The 20,687-nt window shown below is 50.5% G+C and overlaps 3 long non-coding RNA genes across 7 annotated transcripts; 1 reads left to right on the forward strand and 2 right to left on the reverse strand.

The window, feature by feature from the left end:
• Positions 1 to 152: 152 nt before the first annotated feature.
• Positions 153 to 2,416, reverse strand: LOC119866242. Its single transcript, XR_005379470.1, has 2 exons — positions 2,217 to 2,416; positions 153 to 548 (listed from the first exon to the last, which is right to left on the reverse strand). It is a non-coding gene; the product is annotated as an uncharacterized LOC119866242 (long non-coding RNA).
• LOC111092686 lies at positions 1,310 to 14,340 on the forward strand. Of its 4 annotated transcripts, none has more exons than XR_005379466.1 (4): positions 1,796 to 1,911; positions 5,666 to 5,730; positions 13,614 to 13,777; positions 14,036 to 14,340. It is a non-coding gene; the product is annotated as an uncharacterized LOC111092686 (long non-coding RNA). The 4 variants fall into 4 exon arrangements; XR_005379469.1 differs by lacking the exons at positions 1,796 to 1,911; positions 5,666 to 5,730 and adding exons at positions 2,079 to 2,280; positions 4,232 to 4,697; XR_005379468.1 differs by lacking the exons at positions 1,796 to 1,911; positions 5,666 to 5,730 and adding an exon at positions 1,310 to 1,427.
• Positions 12,072 to 20,540, reverse strand: LOC106557862. Of its 2 annotated transcripts, XR_005379464.1 has the most exons (5): positions 19,656 to 20,540; positions 16,841 to 16,997; positions 15,607 to 15,818; positions 15,166 to 15,275; positions 12,072 to 12,374 (listed from the first exon to the last, which is right to left on the reverse strand). It is a non-coding gene; the product is annotated as an uncharacterized LOC106557862 (long non-coding RNA). The 2 variants fall into 2 exon arrangements; XR_005379465.1 differs by lacking the exon at positions 15,166 to 15,275 and having other exon boundaries at positions 12,074 to 12,374; positions 19,656 to 20,535.
• Positions 20,541 to 20,687: the final 147 nt, after the last annotated feature.

Here is a 20,687-nt window from a genome sequence, read left to right on the forward strand (position 1 = left end):
CGCAGACCCCCGAGATCCTCCCCTACCCCGTCACAGCCAGTCCCAGACCTCCAGCCGGAACCCCAGACCTCTGATCCCACTGGGAGAGACAAGGTGCCCCCTTTTCCAAGGAGAAAAACCGGCAGGTCCTAGAAACACCACCTGCTAAAGTCTAAGACTACACATTTTATTTTAAAAAACAAGCGGGCTGAGGGACCCCAGGCCACTATAGGGGTTAAGTGCTGACTTCAGTTGACATTTCCTTGAGGCCAGGAGGTGAGAAGCTACTGGTTCCAGGCTCTGCTGCAGGCTGTGCTAGGTGAGTGGGTCCTGGTGATAAGGACAACTAGTGAAACTGTGCCCAGGTGACACTGGGGGTTAGGCTGTGCAGCCCGAGTGTCGGGTGACACTTTCTGGAGAGCCTAAGGGAGGCTAAGAGAACGGTTGAGTGTCCTTGGTGTCACTGTCCACAGCAAAACATAGAGGCCACTGTGTCCAGGCAACGTTGTCCAGGAGGAGGCTGCGTCTGTCAGTAGAGTCAAGCTGCTGTCCAGTTGATGCCCTGTGGACTGCGGTTGTATATGGGGGTGTTACTGCCCTGAGTGAGGCAGTGTCCAGGTGACAGTGGCCCAAGCGTCCGCGGATCCCTAACGGCTGCTGAGGAATGTGTGGCTCACACGGCATTTCAGGGCTTGGAGGCCCTGCCTCCCACCCAAGACCCTTTAGAAAAACAAACCAAACCTAAACACCAGCACCCTTCCCCGAGGCAGGCCCTTGAGCTCTCCCCGACGCTCTCCACGGGGCTGGCTACACCCCTGACCATGACCCTTCTGCAGCTCTAAGGCCAAAAGGGGCTCCACCCCACCTCCTGCTCTACTCGGTGGCCGGCGATCCCCGGCTGCACGGAGCCATCCGCACCCCAGACGCGGTCCCCGGCGGTCCCCAGGCTCTGCGGTCCCGACGCCCACACCCCAGGGCCCGAGGCCGCTTCTCCCAGGACGAGGGGATGGATCTGTCCATACAGATGCAGTGCGGGAGGGCGCCTGCTGCCCCCCGGGGGGGCGCCCTCAATCCCCGCCGCCCTGCGGGGCCCCGGGCGGCGCCGGCGTCTTCTTGAAGCTCTTCCTGGCGGGGGCCCGGTTGGCGCCGCCGTCCGCAGGGCCTTCCGGGGCGTCGTCGGCGGGCCTCGCGACCGCGGCCAGGGCGTTCACGGTGCCGAGCGCCCGCAGCAGCGCGGGCCCGCGGGGGGCGGCGCGAGGGGCGACGCGGGGCTCCCGGCGGGCGGGCGGCGGGGGCGCGGGCGGCGGGGGCGGCAGCAGCTCGCGCAGGGCGTCCAGCTCCGCACGGAGCTCCGCGCGCAGCGCCTCGAGCCCCGCGCCCATCTCGGCGCGCACGGCAGCCAGGCCCTCCTGCAGCCGCCGCTCGCTCACCTCCAGGACGCCCGCCGGGTAGGTGGCCCCGCCGCGCGGCTCCCCGTACACGGAGCACACGGAGCCGGCGCTGCGCGCGTCCGCCCGCGCCTCGGCCCCCGGCGCCCCGGCCTCCCCCGCCGCGGCCCCCGCGCGCTCCACCAGCCGCAGCAGCCGAGGCGCGTCGGCCCGGAGCCGGCCCCGCAGGCGAGCCAGGCGGCCCGGGGCGCGGCCTTCCTCGGGGCCCGGCCCGTTGGGCTGCGGCCCGTGGTCCAGCCGGCGGCGGGCGGCCCTTCGCAGCGCCTCGCTCGCGCCGTACGCACCGCGCGCCTGGAGCCACGGGCGCCCGGGATCCGCCGCCATCCGCGCCGCCGCCGCCGCCGCCGCCGGAGCCGGTAGCCCCAGCCCGCAGCCTAGCGACCGCTGGGGCCCCGGCGACGCTCCGTGGAGAGGGCCCCCGGGACGGCTGTGGGAACGACCGAGGCCTCGGGGCTCTATCTGGCCTGGGGCCCGGGGAACTCCGGTAGGGAGGGCGGGGGAGCCCCGGGGGGACCCAGCGGGGCAGGGCTCGGCCCGGCTTGTGTGCGCTGGGCCTGCCCCCGGGGACCGCTGTCGCTGCTGGGCCCCCGCGTGGGCCGCGGAGCTTGGACCGGCTTCAGGGCGGGGAGTGACGGGACACGGAAGGAAGGCTGCGGAAGCCCGGGCGCCCAGACCGAGTCAGGAGCCGGGCCCGCACCCTCCGCCCCAACGACCGTCCCCGTCCCGGCCGGGGAAACAGGTGTGCCGGTGGACCCGCGCGTCCCCGGCCCGCTTCCATCACTTGCGTACCGTAGTGCAGGCCGCTGTCACTTGCCCCCACCTGCAGGAGTCCGTCCTCCTCGGGGGCTGAGTGGTGAGCCACCATTGGGTGTCACAGCCCACCCCACACTGTGCCTGGCGGTGTCTTCTTCCTTTTTTTTTCTTCCTTTTATAATTTATTAATTACTGTTATAAAAAAAAAGAACATGAAATGTGCCAATTTAACCATTTTCAAGTATAGTTCAGTAGTATTGAGTATACGCAACATCTCCAGAACTTTTTCATCTTGCAAATCTGAAACTCTAGCTAGACCTGTTGAACAACTTCCTTCTCCCTCCTTCCACCAGCCTCTCATAACCACCATTCTACTTTCTATTGTTTTGTTTTTTAAGATTTATTTATTCATGAGAGACAGAGAGGCAGAGACACAGGCAGAGGAAGAAGCAGGCTTCTTGCAGGGAGCCGGATGCAGGACTCGATCCCAGGACCCCAAGATCATGCCAAAGGCAGATGCTCCACCACTGAGCCACCCAGCTCAGTCCCTCTACTTTCTATTGTTATAAATATTATTATTCCTTTTAATGTGTGTAGGCTCTGTAATGATGTACCCCCTTTTTAAATTTAAATTCAATTGGCCAATATGTAGTACATCATTAGTTTCAGATGTAGTGTTCAACAACCTCCACCCTGTGGGCCTTTGCTCAGGCCTTTTCCCCTGCTGGTAACGACTCCCATACCCTGGGGGTGGGGGGGAAGCAACTCCCACTCATCCCACTTCTGCAGGACAGCCTTCCTGGGCCACCCCAACCCCCAGCAGATGACTCAGGCTCCTTGCCCACAGCATGTTTTTTTTTTAATTTTTTTTAATTTTTATTTATTTATGATAGTCACACACAGAGAGAGAGAGAGGCAGAGACACAGGCAGAGGGAGAAGCAGGCTCCATGCACCGGGAGCCTGACGTGGGATTCGATCCCGGGTCTCCAGGATCGTGCCCTGGGCCAAAGGCAGGCGCTCAACCACTGCGCCACCCAGGGTTCCCGCCCACAGCATGTTTAAGTGGCTCTCTGTTCTCTGTCCACCTGGGTCCACAGTAGGGACCCTGAGCACAGGGTGACTGGGTCACTCAGGTCTCAGAGGTACTAAACATGCTGGATGTTGGATGCAGGGAGTAGATGAGTGAATGAGTTTAGAGCTGAGGGTCCTGAGTGGGGCAGGACCTCTAACCACCCACTCTGATCAGCCCCTGCACCTCCTCAGCCTGGCATTCTAGATGCTCATGGTCAGGGATCCTGGGTGGCTCAGTTGGTTAAGCGTCTGTCCTCTGCTCAGGTCATGATCTCAGGAGCCCTGGGATGAGCCCTGAATTGGACTCTGCTCTGCAGGGAGCCTGCTTCTCCCTCTGCTTCTCCCTCTGCCTCTCCCTCTGCCTGCCGCTCTGCCTACTTGTGCTCTTGCTCTCTCTCTGTGTCAAATAAATAAAATCTTTTTTTGAAACAAAACAAAACACAACAGACCTTCATGGTCATCCCTGCTGGCTTTCCTGTTCCTCCCACATTTTCCACTTGTGCCAGTGCTCCTCACTGCTGTACCCCGTTCTTTTTCACCCAGGTGCCTTCACCCATTCGACCTGCCTATGCCCATCTCAGGGTCATGGGCAGTGCACTGTGGGCCCCTCTGGAGGGCAGTATCCCTCTGCCGGGCCTGTTGTTCTCACTGAGCCCTAGGGACTAGTTAGGACTCTGGGTTCCTCCCCAGCCAATTGTGGGGAGGGAGGGCTTGGAGGGAATCCAGGCTGGGCTGGGAGGGAGATGGCATGGCAGCCACTGGGACCCATATCCCCAGAGCCCACGGGGACCTAGCCACTGTGTAGCCCTGTGCCTCTGTGTGTGTGTGTGTGTGTGTGTGTGTGTTAGAGAGAGAGAGAGAGAGAGGGAGGGAGGGAGAGGGTGGACGGCTGCCAACCCTGTTTTTGGCAGCCCTGGCCCCAAGCCACCATGAAGACTTCTGAATCCCCTCCATTCATTCATTCATTTGTTCATTGCAGCCCATCTATCTGGAAGCTGAGAATTTGGCACTCTGTCAAACCCTGCAGACACCCCCCATTCCTGCTGAGTCACCTGACTGCCCCCTGGGACTTCCAGCATCTGGTTCTCTGGGTCTCTAGAGCCTCGTTAACCATACTCCTGCCCCCTCCTCTCAGTAATTAAAATACTGTGGACAAAATGTCCTGGATTCCTTCCCCAGGCCTGCTCAAGTCAAGCTACGTGACCCAGGGGCTCTAAAGGAGGCCCCCGAGGTCCCTGGGAGGAGACAGCAGGGAAGCAGGGAAAGGCTGGGGTGGGGTGAGGGGCAGTGGCACTGGACTCCAGATGTGTGATGTGCAGAGAGCTGGAAGGCAGGGGCCGGGCTGCCGGGGCAGACAGGGACTGCGAGGTTTCCAGGCTGTCGAGGCTGATGGAGGGCCGTGGTACGGACAAAGCCTTTGTGGTGAGGAATTCACCATCGTGCAGGTGCTGGACGTGAGATCATGGCTGGTGGTAGAGAGTCCCAGAGTCATGGCTCTGGGGCAGACAGATGCACAGGACCGAGGGCAGAATGGGAGGGGAGGCCCCAGGGAGCCCGACCAGCCCTGAGGAGGGCGCAGAGGCTATGGTGAGGGGTGAACAGGCAGCTGTGGTCACCACAACCCTGAGCCCCTGAGGTCAAGTGCACCGACAGTCCAGAAGTAGGTTGCAGTGACCCTGACTGGAGCTTCCCAGGCAGGGAGGGTGGGGGGCCGCAGAAGCTGAGGACTGCTGGTGCGGGGACAGGCTGGGGAGCCCTTGCCGAGGCTGGCTGGTCACAGCAGGGGAAGCTCCAGAGGAATGGGGCAAGAAGCAGGAACAGAGCTACAGCGCCAGGGGGCCCAGCGCACAGGTCTGCTTTCCAGAATATCCTCAAGCCCAGCCTGGTCGGCTCTCTGCACAGAGGAGCTGACTGGGGCAGGGCAGGGCCCAGCTGCTTCCCCACACAGGCCACCTCTGTGTGCCCAGGGCGCCAGGGGCCAGGCCTGCTGGAGGTGGGCCGGGATGACCCCATTGGGCTCTGCACAGGCAGGCCTGGGCGATGATTGTGCCTGGCCACTGATTAACTCAGGAACGGTGCGGGCTCGGCAGGGCCTGGGAGGAGTGAGACCCTGGGGCTCTGCCCCTCCCTCTGCCTGAAGAAGGGGGCAGCCTCTGCGTCACTTAACTACCCCCCCTTTGCACTCTGTTGCCATTAAACCCTGGCAGCCACCCAGAGAGGAGGCTCTATTTTCCAAAGCAGTGGGAGCTAGGAGAGTTCAGTGGGCAGGGCCAGGCGGGCTTTGTATGTTGGAGGGGTCCCTGGTGGCCTTGGAGGGGGCAGGGGAGCCTCACAGTCATCATGGGAGGGTCTGGAAATGCAGATGCCCAGGTCACCCCTCCACCAACAGGCTGGTCTTTGTCTTCTTCCACAGCTGTATGTGCACCAAGTTCTGGCCTGGCCTGGTTCTCAGTGAAGGGGGAGCGAATGGAGATGCAGGTGGGGGTCCCTGAGGCTGGCTGGGCAGTCCCTCCTGCGCTGGCTCTGAGGGTCTGTGGGGAGCAGGACCCCAGGGGGAGCGGGAAGTAGGGTCTGCCATGAGCCATCAGCCACCCTCAGGGGGCGGTTAGCCTCAGAGCTGGGCTTGGAGTGGGCACTGCAGGCAGAGTGTCTGGGGTGGGGGCTGCCCCTTCCCTTTCTGGTCACAGACCCTGGCCTTCAGCACAGACTCTAGAGCATGGGAGCCCACCCATTCTCTACTCCGGCCATGCCACTGGCTCCGGGAGAACCAGACTGATGAGACCCTTGGCCATGAGCAAGCAAGGCCAGCTGGACTGGGGCCTGGGCCCTGGCCCCAGGGCTCTTAGGAAGGGAAGGCTGCAGTACCTTTCGGGACTCCAACGTCCAGGCCAGGGAGTGGAGCTTTGGTAGACCAAGTGAGCAGGTCTGGCTGGGGCCACTGCTCAGGGCACCATTCTGGGCTCGTTCATTCTACCTCACATATTCTGGTGGCCCCTGTGCCTGCTTCAGTGTCCCCCTGTCAGAGCCCAGGGAGTCTTTACTGGCCAACAAATGGTGATGCTGGGAGGTGTGCAGGGGCCGTGGGAAGCCTGTGACCTAAAGGGCAGATCTGAGCTACAGGTGGCTTCTCATTTAAAGAAGGGGCCACTGACTGGGGCTCCCTGTGGGGACAGGGCTTGGAGACACTTTGCCCCTGAACACCTTCTAGGTACCAGGCCTGGAACTGTTCCCTGGCCTCCCAGTGGCTTTGGCTACCCAGCATGCCCCATGAACTGTCCTGGGGCAAGTGGCTCTGCAGGGGACAACTCATTACCCAGTAATGGCCTTGCCTGACCTCAGTAATGAGCTCATTACCTGATAATGACTTTGTTTGCCTCATCCTGGCGTCAGCAGCCCTAGAATATCTGGCCTGGGGTGGCTCTGACTAGTCCAGACGGTGGCCTTCAGCCTCCCAACCTGGCCCAGATGGGGCATCAGGCCTACCAACATCGGTATGACTGGCTTTGCTCTCCTCTTCATGCCCTCCTGGTGACCCCAGACCCTGCAGACACCTCTCAGTCCCATGCCATGCCCCTGGAGCTCCATACCCCTACCAGGCCTCGGGATTCACCCGTCTTCTCAGTGGGAGCCTGATCCACCTAAATTCTGATTAAGACCCACCTCTGCCCCACATCCTCCATGAGCTCCCATCTCACTCCTGCAAGAGCCTGGGCTCCTGTGTGCACCCTGGGTTTGGACCTGCCACCTCAGTGACCTGCTTCCTCTTGCTGGCCATGCCAGCATCCCACCCCTGAGCCTGTGCACATCCTGCTCCTTCAGCCTCAGATCAGTTTACGTGGCCTCCTAGAAAGGCCTGCCCTGACCCAGGGGCCCTTCCCCATGCTGCACCTGCATCTGCCCGCTTGGCACTCACCATGCTTTGCACTTTCTCCTGGAATGTGGGGTCTTTGGTCTCTGTCCTACTTTGGGCTTGACTTGCAATAGGGCAGGGACACCCCTGCATCCTCAAGGTCCAGAAAAGTGCCTGGCACACAAGAGGCATGACAGCAACCCACTCTCAGTGAATATAGGTGCCTGCATTGGGCTTGGCATTGAGTAAGCACTCAGTGTTGGCTTTGTTATTTCCAGGCCTGCAGTGTTGCCTTTCAGTGTCCCCTGCCTGGGATGGCCTGAGGAGGAGCAGGGCCTTCTCTCAACCCAATCCTAGGGTTTCCCCCCCACCGACTGGAGTCAGCCGGGGCCAGACTCCCTGCCTTCACCCTTGAGATGCCCCCAGTGGGAAAGGGTGGCAGGGAAGGGGATGGAGAGTATACAAGTCGGGGGGTTGGTGTGAGGGAGCAGGACTGGGCTGCATGGGGGAAGAAATTGGGGGTGATATTCCTGCAGGGAGCAGGTATCAGGACTGGGAGGATGGACTGGGGTAGTACAGGAGGGTGCATGTCATAGGAGGGGAGCCCTCACCACTCCCCACCCACCCCACTGAGCCCCCTCCAAGTCCTTTCTTGAGTCTAGCATGAGGGAAGGAGTGAAGGGAGTGAGTGAGACCACTTCCCAGGAATTGAACCAGGTCATGTTAGATATTTGTGTGTATATACCCTTGTAACTAACACCCACATCAAGAGCTTTCCCCTACAGCTTCCTGTCTCAAAATTAAGTTTGAAAGAGATCAGTTTTCTCTTTATTATATGTTTAATGTCACGTATGATAACACACAAAATACTACATAGCATGTGTGTATGCTAAAAGCATCACAACAGGACAATTACCTGTGAATCAACTACCTAACCCAGGAATGCTCCAGTACCAGTGACTCATCTCCTTCTCTCCAAAGGCACCTGCTGTCCTGAAATATGTGTTTCCCTGACTTTATATATATATATCTTTTCATGTATGCAGGTATCTCTACACAGTGTCATTTGGTTTCCCTGGTCTTTGAGTGTCATAAAAATGGTATTGCATTGTGTTCGCTTTCCGGGGTCTTGCCTTCTACACCTAATATTACTTCTGAGATGCATCAGGTTGCTGCACTGTAGCTGTCATTCATTCTTTTTCACCTCTGTGTAATACTCCAGTTGAGACACCTGGGTGGCTCAGTCAGTTAAGTGTCTGCCTTCAGCTCAGATAGTGATCCCAGGATCGAGCTCCGCTTCAGGCTCCCTCTCCCTCCACTTGTGCTCTCTCTCTCTTGCTCTCTCAAATAAATAAATAAAATCTTTAAATATAAAAAATTTAAAAAATATTCCAGCTTATTTGTGCATTCTCCTGTCAATGGATATTTGAATCATTCCTCTCTTTTGCTATTACTGTTTCTATGCACATTTTTGTACCTGTGCCCTGGGAACCATAGGCAAGAATTTCTCAAAGGAATATATTGGGGAGTGAACCTGGTGTAGGAAACATGTAAATATTTGAGAAAATGCCAAATTGTGGATGAATACCCTCTCTCACCAGCAGTATGTGAGGATCTCTGTTAATTCACAAGTATCGAACCCGTGGCCCTGACAGGATTCTTGTATTTTCCTGATCAAGTGGGGTTAACTGATAATTCACTGTGCTTCATGTTTCCCTCACTACTGGTGAAGTTGTGCATCTTTTCAGAGGCTTATGCACCATTCATGGTCTCGACTCTGTGAAATGCTTGTTCATGACTTTTGCCCATTTTCCTATTGAGTTGTTTGGTTTTCTTTTATCTTTTATCTTTTTTTTTTTTTTTTGGTTTTCTTTTTTCTTATTGAATTATAGGTGTCTCATTTAGTTCATTTATTTTATCAAGATGTTATTTGCATTTACTATAGTGCACATATTTTAGATGTACCGGTGTGATTTCATATTCACTCATTGTCCTAGTCTGTTCAGGCTGCCATAACAAAATGCCATACACTGGGTGGCTTATAAACAATAGAAACTTATTTCTTACAGATCTAAGGCTGGAAAATTTATGATCAGGGTGCCCAATGAGGACCCCCTTCTTAGTTCATAGCTTGTGCTTTCTGGCCATGTTCTCACTTGGTGGAGCGGGCTAGAGATCTCTCTGGAACCTCTTTTATAAGGCACTAGTCCCATTCATGAGGGTTCCTCCTTCATAATGTAAGCACCTCCCACAAACCACACCTCCACAAACCTCACCTCCTAATACCGTCACATTGGGCACTAGGACTTCAACATATGAATTTGAGGAAACACAAACATTTAGACCATAGAACTAACACCCAGATTAACATGTACACCACTTACAGCACCCAGAAGGCTCCTTCTCAGTCAGTACCCACAAAAAACAACTGCTATTTAAGTCAATGAACTTTAAGCATTTGGAATGATCTTTTATTTCTTTTTTTTAAGATTTTATTTATTTATTCATGAGAGACAGAGAGAGAGAGGCAGAGACACAGGCAGCGGGAGAAGTAGGCTCCATGCAGGGAGCCTGATGCGGGACTCGATCCCAGGTCTCCAGGATCACGCCCTGGGCTGAAGGCAGATGCTAAACCACTGAGCCACCCAGGCGTCCCTGATCTTTTATTTCTTAAGACTTATTTATCCATTTGAGAGATAACATGCAGTGGGAAGGGGCAGAGGGAGAGGGAGAGGAAGAGAAAGTTCCAAGCAGACTCTGTGCTGAACGCAGAGCATGATGGGGCTTGATCTCACAACCCTAAGGTTGTGAACCCTGAGCTGAAACCAAGAGTTGGTCACTCAACTGACTGAGCTAGCCAGGCACCCCACTGAATGCTCTTTTGTCTATTATGTGTATATGTGCAAATGTCTTCTTTCAATATTTTATAGCAAATGATTTTGGAACTTCTTTTATGGTGGTGTTTGATGAACAGAAGTTTTAAACTTTAATGTAATTGAGTTTATCAACCATTTCTTTTATTGTTAGTGCATTTTATGTCTTGCTTAATAAAATTTTTCCTATCCAATAGCAAAAAGAGGGGCACCTGGGTGGTTCATTTGGTTGTGCGTCTGCCTTTGGCTCAGGTCATGATCCCAGGTCGAGCCCCACATTGGGCTTCCCACTCATTAAGGAGACTACTTCTCCCTTCCTGCACCTAACCCCATTCATGCTTGCTCTCTCTCATACTCTGTCCCTCTCTTTCTCTCTCAAATACATAAAACCTTTGGGATCCCTGGGTGGCGCAGCGGTTTGGCGCCTGCCTTTGGCCCAGGGCGCGATCCTGGAGACTCGGGATTGAATCCCGCGTTGGGCTCCCGGTGCATGGAGCCTGCTTCTCCCTCTGCCTATGTCTCTTCCTCTCTCTCTCTCTCTGTGACTATCATAAATAAATAAAAATTAAAAAAAATACATAAAGCAGGGATCCCTGTGTGGCGCAGCGATTTGGCGCCTGCCTTTGGCCCAGGGCGCGATCCTGGAGACCCGGGATCGATTCCCACGTCGGGCTCCCGGTGCATGGAGCCTGCTTCTCCCTCTGCCTGTGTCTCTGCCTCTCTCTCTCTCACTGTGTGCCTATCATAAATAAATAAAAATTAAAAAAAAAATTAAAAAAAATACATAAAGCCTTTAAAAATATAGCAGAAAGAAAAAATATATATAGCAAAAAGATAGCATTCTATATTTTCATTTAAAAACTGAAAGTGTTGCTTTTAACATGTAGACTCATATCTGTATAGAATTGATTTTTGTGCTTGGTGTGAGGTTGGGATCCAGTCCTATATTTTCTATTTAGATAATGGATTATCCCAGTAGTGTTTATTTTATGTGTTACTTCTGTTATATGTGCTTGTGTCTATTTGCGAGCTCTCTGGTTTGTTCTGTTGGTCATTTTGTCTATCCCTGCATCACTATCAGTGTCTTCTTTTTTAAGATTTTATTTATTTATTCATGAGAGACAGAGAGAGAGAGAGAGAGAGATTGGCAGAGACACAAGCAGAGGGAGAAGCAGGCTCCATGCAGGGAGCCCGATGTGGGACTTGATCCCGGGACTCCAGAATCACACCCTGGGCCGAAGGCAAGCGTTTAACTGCTGAGCCACCCAGGGATCCCCACTATCAGTGTCTTAATTACAATTCTATAAAATATTTTGCTATCTGGTAGGACAAATCTTTTCAACCTATTTTTCTTCATGCATATCTTGGTTATTCTTGTCCCTTTGCTTTTTAATATACATTTTTGAGTCAGCTTACCAAGTTACACACATGTACATACACACACACACACACACACACTTGACATTTTTATTGGAATTTATTAGTTTTTTCTTGGAATTATATTAAATCTGTAGACCAATTTGGGAAGAATTGACTACTCTGGAATACTGAATCCTCCAATCACAAACATGGTATGTTATCTCTCTTATTTAGGTCTTTTAAAATATCTTTGTTTTTTTTTTTAAAGTAAGCTCAATACCCAGCACCGAACCCATCATGGGCTGAACTCAGGACCTGAACTCAGGATTCTGAGATCAAGACCTGAGCTGAGATCAAGAGTCAGCCACCTAACCAACTGAGCCACCCAGGTGCCCCTAAATATCTTTAAATCAAATTTTATAATTTTTCCATACAGGTTTTGCATAATCTTGTTTCAGTGTTTTAGTTACCTTTAGTTTCTGTTGTTATTATAAATGGTGTATTTTTAAATAAAATTTTTACCTGCTTTATAATTAGTATATAAAAACTTTGCATATTTTCATATCATGATCTTTTTTTTTAAGATTTTACTTATTTATTCATGAGAGACACAGAGAGAGGCCAAGACACAGGCAGAGGGAGAAGCAGGCCCCGTGCAGGGAGCCCGACATGAGACTTGATCCCGGGTCTCCAGGATCACACCCTGGGCTGAAGGCAGTGCTAAACCGCTGAGCCACCCAGGCTGACCCAGAGTGCTCCCTTAACACAGGAGAGAGAAGACACATGATATTGAGTTGGGGATTGAGCAGTAGGCAGAAGTGTGATGGACCTTGTAGATGCGACAGCTCAGGACTTGAAGCAAAGCAAAGAATGTGTAATTGGAAGCTGGAGGAAAAGGCATCTTTATTATGTAGTAGTAGAACATGTAGCAAAACTGTCACCTTGCAAAGTGGAAAACAGTAGATATACCGGATAAATTTCATGGATCTGGCTAAGGCCATTTTCAGGAAGTGTTGGAGGTGCTGCCTGGGTTCTCCTAGCTGTGTACAATAAGAGGAGAGAGGAGACAGACAAAGTGATAAAGGAGCTACTTGGTTTTCAAGTAGCGCTAGGAGGAGATGTAAAGGGCTCTAGCCAGTTTTCCAGTCAACAAAGGGGTCTCAAGGTAAGAAAGAACCTCAGATCAAATCCAGGGTACTGTCAGGAAAATCTCATGGTAAAGATGAAGCCGAGGTGGACTGGAAAACCTTTTGTTAAGAATTCAGTTGGGATGCTGCAAAAGGCCTTCCTAAGGATGTGCTTTGCATAACCTCCCTGTTAAACAATGGGACTTTTAAAAAAATATTTATTTATTTGTTTGTTTGTTTGTTTATTTATTATTCATGAGAGACACAGAGAGGCAGAGACATCCCGCAGGGAGCCTGATGTGGGACTCACTCCCAGGACCCCAGGATCATGACCTGAGCCACCCAGGTATCCCTAAACAATAGATCTTCTAAGATTTATGACGCATGTCCCACAGTAGCTTCACATGGCGTCCAGGTAGAAAAAGGGTTGAGATTTTTAGGTGTTTGTCTTTGGGCTAAAAAGTGAATTTATTAGTTTATACATAAGAGACCCACACAGTTTTTTTAAAAAAATGATATAATTCTGATATAAGTTTGGACCTATAGGGACATAGAAAGAACAAAATGAAAAGACACTTTTGAATCTGCAAACTTTTTTGGGCAAAAAGCAGGCTGAGAGAACTACTCAGCCGTGAACAGAGGCTATTTCCTATGGAAAAGGAAAGATTGGGCAGCCTGGGTGGCTCAGCGGTTTAGAGGCGCCTTCAGCCCAGGGTGTGATCCTGGAGACCTGGGATCCAGTCCCATGTTGGGCTCCCTGCATGGAGCCTGCTTCTCCCTCTGCCTGTGTCTCTGCCTCTCTCTCTCTCTCTCTCTCTCTCTCTCTCTCTCTCTCTCTATATATATATATATATATATATATATATATATATATATGATAAAAATCTTAAAAACAAAAAAAGGAAAGGGAAGATTGCCCCAGAGGGCAAAACCAGAGCCACAGGCAGTCAGTCCCAGGGAGCAGTACTAATCAAGAAGTGACAGCATGCGTTCAGATGGATGTTAGACTCCCTATGGTCATGTGGTTGCTATGGTGAGTGCCGTGTCTCACTCTTTATCAGAATGGTAGTGTTGACTGCATTTATCCCATGCCTGTCCCTCCATCAAATGCTGGGTGGTAGGGTGCAGTTAATGCATCTCTTTCATTTACAGGTCTTCAGATTAAGAGAAATCACACTCAAAGTCAAACCAAGAACTGCCCCCTGAGAAGCCTTACTGTACCGGTACCTGATTTAGATACGGGAGTTCAATTCTGGACCTTGAACCTGAGCCCCATGCCATAATTGGATAAGACTTGGGGGCAGCGCTTGCAAGGGGTGAGTGTATTTTACATATGGAAAGAATGAATGTAAATTCTTCTTGGCCAGAGAGTAAACTGTGGTGGTTTTAAAAAATGGCCACAAACTTTCTGACAAACCTTGTACTGAGAGGTGGATTCTATGCCCTTCCCTTTGAATCCGAGATAGTTCATGACTGCTTTGACCAGCAGAATATGGTGGGAGTGATGGTGTGTGGCTCCCATGACTAAGTCATAAAAGTCTATGTGGCTTCTTGGGACACTCGCTCTCTTGCAGGACAGTCCCCAGAATCTGATCACCATGCTGGGAGGAGCCCACACTACATGAAGAGATCGTGATTAGGTTCTCAAGTCGAGAGTCCAGGATGACCCCTGTCTTTGACTCTTCCTACCCGGGTGCGAGTCATGCCAGTTATAAAGCCTCCAGATAATTCCAACCCTCAACCACTGAGTCATCTCAAACTATGACAGTCTACCTGACTGAGACCTTAGTCATTGTGCAGCGGAGGTGAGCCCCCATGCCCCATCTTAATTCCTGGTTTCACTGAAATCCATGAACACAATAAAATGGTAGTTGTTTTATGTCACTGAATTTGGGGAGGTTTTCTAGCAGCAACAGAATGGCCTCCTGCAGGGAGATGTACCCTGCACATATGGAGATAGGAGGAATTGTTGGTAGCTGTCTTATTGATAACCACCCACAGAGCTCTTTGGGTCTCAGGCTAGCTTAAGACAGACACTGTTTACTGTGGGGGCTCAAGAGAGGCTCAGAGAATTCAGAGGCAGGAAGCAGAGCCACTGTGCCAGGGGGCCTGGAGCTGAGAATTGGGGCTGTACTGACATGCCGTCTCTGGGACTGCACAAGCCCTCCTCTGTGTGCCCTCCTGTGGGACCTGTAACGGCTCCTGCCCCCCTGACATCTAGGATCCCTCAGTCCAACTGGGCACACTGGCTGCTCCTGTCAGAATTCCCAGCCCACCCAGGCAGGATTGCTTGGGAACCAGGCCTAGCTACCTTTGGCCCCCAAAGCCAAGGCCAGACAAGAAGTGGGGGGTCCTCTGGCAGGGAGGGCACTCTGACATATGTCAGTCATCTGGGTAGGTGACCATATGTTTGATCAAGAAGAAATTTTTTAAGAAATAGGCATTGTTGGATAGTAATCACTCTTTGGCCTCTCCTGTATGCCTGAGATAAATAACCTATTTTCCAATCCCTCTCTTCCTCCCTCCCTCCCTCTCTCCCTCTCTCTTTTTCTTTGTTTTCAAAGATAACTCAGGTGCATGTGTGTACAGACCATGAGATAGAAGTCACAGGTAGAGGCACACACAGTCACACTTCTTCTCAGGGAGAAGGCAGGTGGAGGCTGGTCACTGAGCCCAGGGAGGAGCTTTCTCACCTGAGACTTACCCTAAAGTGTTCAGGCCCATAGGACTCGTGGAAAGGCAGGTGAACGCAGGAACTGCCTGGAGACCTGCCTGCCTCTCACCATCATGCCCTGGCCCTGATGCTTAAGGACTCTGGGGAGACAAGCAAAAACTATATTTCTGACATTCTCACTGAACTTCACTTGTCTTTGGCCAGCAAAGCAAGGGTCTTAGCCTCAGGTGTCCTGAGACTCCTCAGGGCGCCCCCCACCCTCCAACCCCAGGATGGCACAGGCATTTGGCTCCCTCCTTCTAGCTGCACAGCCCCTAGGGCCTGGCACACTGGCCTTGAGTCCCTGCCAAGTGAGCAGTAGCCAGTACTGGTCCCCTGGTGTCCCCACCCATGTCCTTATTTCTGTGTAAAGTCTCCCTACCTTGCCATGGTGGTTCCCAGAAAAAAAAAAAAAAACAGCAGGTGTCTCACCGTTTCATGTGTGTGGCAGACCCACAGGGTGGCCACATTTCTACCCAGGATAGGGAGGTTGGGGCAGTCATGCACCTCTGTAGACTCCTCCCCTCATAGCTCACCCCCACCGCCATCAGAAGAAGAGACCAGGGGTCAAGGGCAGTAGCCAGGTCTTCCTGAAGGCTCCCTCCTTCCAGTTCTGGGTGGTCCCAAGCAAAGGAGTTGATTTTCTAGGCAAAGAGAAATGGACCCAGTCCTATCATTGAAGATGGGAACAAAGAGTAGGTCAACAGCCAGGGTCCTTCAGGACCTGGCTGGTGTCTCTGAAGTCTTGTCCTTCTCACTCAGTGGTCACATAGTCTGCATTCTCCACACTCACCTGCCAAGGACACACCTATACACACACACACACATAGACACACACACACACAAGCAGGGAGACACACATGAGAAATTAGAGACAAGAGCCATTCAGATAACACTCAGGTGCATGTGTGTACAGACCATGAGATAGAAGTCACAAGTAGAGGCACACACAGTCACCATGGCCCAGACCTGCAGATACGATGTCACTTGTACACAGATGCATGCTTACACAGCCACCACCACCCCCTAGAAAGACCAGACTATGAGATAGCAGCCAGCACACTGGCCTGCATTCTGTCCTATAAATAGGGACATATGTACAGCATCACATGGAAGCACATGCCCCCAGAGAGAGCACGGATGAGAACTGTGAGGCCACAGTGTGCATACAGTCATTCCTGTAGACCTATAAGAGCCTCAGTCATACACAAACTCACACAGAGCACAAATATATGAAGATATACAGACTAGACCCACCATCCAGCATCCACTGACACACAGCCACACATGCGCACACACACACAGGGGCACAGAAGGCATTCACTGGCATTAACTGGTACTCTCACCAATATGGAACTATGGATCAACAATTACACCAAAGGCACATACATTCATAGGTGCACACATATTGTCACACACAGAGCCACACTTCCATACTTACACACACACCTGCCATCCAGGCAGTTGCTTCTGCTTAACATTGGTCCTGCACCTGGCAAGATTATTAATCATCTATGGCTGTGTAAGAAATAACCCCAAACTTAGTGACTTAAAATAATAACAGGTGTTATTTCACAGTTTCTGTGAATCCGAAATTTGAGAGTAACTTTGGTGGGCGGTCCTAGCCTGGGGTCTCAGTCAAGATTTCAGCCATGGCTGCCCTCACCTGAAGGCTTGACGGGGGCTGGAGGACTCACTTCCAAGATGGTTCACTAATGGTTGGCAAGTGCATGCTGGCTGTTGGCAGGGAGCCTCAGTTCTTCACTGTGTGGACTTCTCAGTAGGGCTTCTTGAGGGTTTTCATGACACAGGGGCTGGCTTTCCTAGAGTGGGTAATACAAGACAGCAATGCTGAGCTGTAATGCCTTTTATGACCTAGCTTTAAAATTAACACATTGTCATCCTACTACATCCTGTTGGTTACACAAGTCAGCTCTGATCAGTGTGGGAGGGGGCTGTACAAGGGCATGAGCACCTGGAGGTAAGCATCATAGGGGGCTATCTTATAAGCCACCTCTGGTCTCTAATGATTCACACCCCTCCCACGTGCAAAATATACTCATGCTTTCCTGAGTGTGCTGAAGTGTCATGCAATTACAGCATCTGCTAAAACTCTATGATCTTGTCATCTACATCAGGTCCACGTGTACTTTCTCATGTTCAGCTCCTTGAAGGCTATTGTTCTTACTCCAAAGAACTGGGAACTCACAGCTGCCCCCTCCACTACTCACCAATATACGATGACATGGTGAAGCAAGCATAAGATAACTGGACGCTCTTGTTCAAAAGGGGAGCAGATATAGGAGGTACACAGAAATCACTGGTCCATAGTAATTACGAAATCCAGAAATGCATAGGTTAGAAATTATTTGACTAGGCCTCAAGGTCTAGGAATAACTCCTCATGCCATTTTGCTCAGCTCTTTGAGTTACTGTTCCTTTTCCATGAAAGGTTCTCGTGTTTATAACAGACTGTGTTTTCAGTCTGATTTTCATCTTATAGAAAAGTTTGATCATCACAAGGCCTCTTTTCCTTTTGTACTGACTCTGTCCCTGTTAGTCCAAGCTGGTAGTGTTTTTGGCAATTTAATTCTCTTAAAAATAGTGCAGGTCTCTTGTGAATCTTACTGGAGTTTACTGTATTAGACAAAATCCACACCCCCAAATCTCTGTAAAATAACCCCTTTTTCACTGTGGACTCACACCAAATTATCCAAAGGACAACACATTAAGCTTCTAAGAAGCTCTTTGGTTTGAACAGCTTTCTGAGGCACCACACTTAGATTTGTCTGAGTTCTTAACAAATAATTTTATAATTTCATTTTTAGTTTGAAAGCTTTATTAAGATTTAATTCACATTCCATATAACTCACCCACTTAAAATGGACAATTTGATAGGTTTTAGTATATTCAGAGTTGTGTAACCATCACCATAGTCATTTCTAATATTTTCATCACCTCTCAAACACCACCTCAAAATCATTAGTGGTCACTGTCTATTTTCCCCAAACTCCTTACCCTAGGTAACCACTAATCTATTTTCTGTCTCAGTAGACTTGTCTACCCTGTACACTTTATATAAATGAAGCCATACAATGTGTGGCCTTTTATGACTGGCTTCTTTCATTTACCATAATATTTGCAAAACCCATGCATATGTATATACTTTATTTCTTTTTAGCAATGACTAATATTCCATCATAGGGGTATTTCTCATTTTATTTACCCACTCATCATTTGGTAGACGTTTGGGTTGTTGTCACTTTTTGGCTACTATGAGTAGTATAGCTCTGAACATTCATCTACAAGTTTTTGTGTGGACGTATGTCTTCATTTATTTTAGGTATATGCCTAAGAGTAGAATTGATGAGTGAAATGGTAACTCTATTTTTAGCCTTTTGAAGTACTACCAGACTGTTCTCCAAAGCATTTGTATCATTTTTACATTCCCAACAGCAATATATGAGGGTACCAATTTCTCCACATCCTTGCCACTACCTGATACTACCTCTTTTTTATTATAAACGTTCTGGGGTGTGTAAAGTAGTATCTCATGGTAGTTTTGTGCATTTCCCTGATAGCTAATGATATGAGCATCTGCTCATACAACTTCATCTTCATACTATTTTTCTTGGGTGTGGCCTAGATTTAATCTTTGCTTATAAACCATTTCCTGATTTCAGCATCATTTGCCATCTGGAGAGGCTGGGTATTTCCACACCCAGCAATACTTATTTTTGCTTAATAGTGGGTTTCTCTCCTCTCCTATGTTCCTATGAGCAGCAAGAAGCCAGGAAGCACCTTCTACAGGTTTCCAGACACCTTCCACTCTATCTGGAAATCTCCTTAGCTAGATTACCCAGTTTATTAGGTACATTTTCTACTTTCCATGTTACTATAGGTGATGTGTTGCTAAACTTTCTGCCACGATGCAGCAAGGATTCCCATCTCTCCAATTTCCAAAAACATTTTCCTTCATGTCCTTTAAGGTCTCATGAGATACTACTTTACACCCCCCAGAACGTCTATAATCAAAAAGAGGTAGTATCAGGTAGTGGCAAGGATGTGGAGAAATTGGTACCCTCATACATTGCTGTTGTTAAAAAAAATACTGATTTATTTAAGTAATCTCTACCCCCAACATGGGGCTTGAACTCATGACCCCAAGATCAAGAGTTGCATGGTCTTCTGGTTGAGCCAGCCAGGCGTCCCAGAAACCTGAAGTATCCTTCAAGGCTTCTAGATCCTTCAAAGGCAATTATACTTTCATTACCACTCATCTCAAAGTCCTTTTAGCTTCTTCTCATTGCTAGTTCAAAACTTCTCCCACATTCCAGTTTTTGTTTCCACAGCATCCTATTTCTAAATACTGGATTTAGCTATCTGCATTAATTATATATACTACTTTTATCTGTACTTGTTATCTATTGCTGTATAACAAATTATCCCTTAGTAACTTAAAACAAACTTAAATCATTTTACCTCATGTTGGCTATTCTTCTGTTGCTCTGGCTTGAGATCTCACATACGTTTGCAGTTAAAATGTCACTGAGGGCTGGGGGGTTCCACAATCAAGATCAATCCTTTCGTGGCTGGCAAGTTGGTGCTCGCTGTAGGCAGGTGGCCAAAGTTTCTTGCCACGTGGAACTGTCCACAGATTATTCAGGTACACTTAAGATGTGGTGTTGGCTTCCCCCAGAGTAAGTGATCCAAGACAGCAAGGCTGAAGCTTCAGTCAATGTGTTTCATGAGTTAGCTTCAGAATTCATACACCAGTATATCCACAATATTATTTTTGTTACACAAATCAGCCCTACTCAATTTGGGAGTACTACACAAAGATGTGACTACCAGGAGACAAGACTTATATGGGCGATTCTGGAGGCCAGCAACCACAGCAGGGGAGGAGCCCACAGCTGTGATGTGCTGATGCTGGCTGGGTAGAGCTTGTGGCCAAAGCTGAACCTAGGATTCAAGCCAAGGAGAGTGAAATTGTTTGAGCACAGGGTCAAGGCTGGACCACCACGGAGAACTCCTTCCCCTGCTCATGAGGAGGGACCAGCATTAGGATCACTGGACCTGAGAGCAGGGCTGAGGATTTCCCTACCCCTTCCCCTGATCCTCCCTGGGACCTCAGGTTAAGGGCAGGGCAGCAGGAGCCTGTAAAACCCATCACCACTAGTATCCTTAGGGTGAGGTGCATGAGCCTTTCCTGCAAATATGGATATGGACCCGGACCCAACCGAATCCACTTGGAGATGTGGACGAGCTGACAGGATAATTCCACGTTCCTGGGCACCATCCTCTGGATACTCCAGCAACTAGATATACAGCCTGCGGTCCAGCGTGACACCGGAACTACACTTCCCAGAAGGCTGTGCTACAAGCTCGTCTGGGTCGGGAGATCGGAGCATCTCCGGGACCCCGATGCCTTCTGGAAAATAGAGTCGGCCGTCTTCGCAGCGCAAGGGCTCCCGGGAGTTGTAGTTCGCGCCCGGTCTGCGCAGGCGCACT

Source organism: Canis lupus, chromosome 26 (genome assembly GCF_011100685.1).
Source record: "Canis lupus familiaris isolate Mischka breed German Shepherd chromosome 26, alternate assembly UU_Cfam_GSD_1.0, whole genome shotgun sequence".
Classification (NCBI taxonomy): domain Eukaryota; kingdom Metazoa; phylum Chordata; class Mammalia; order Carnivora; family Canidae; genus Canis; species Canis lupus.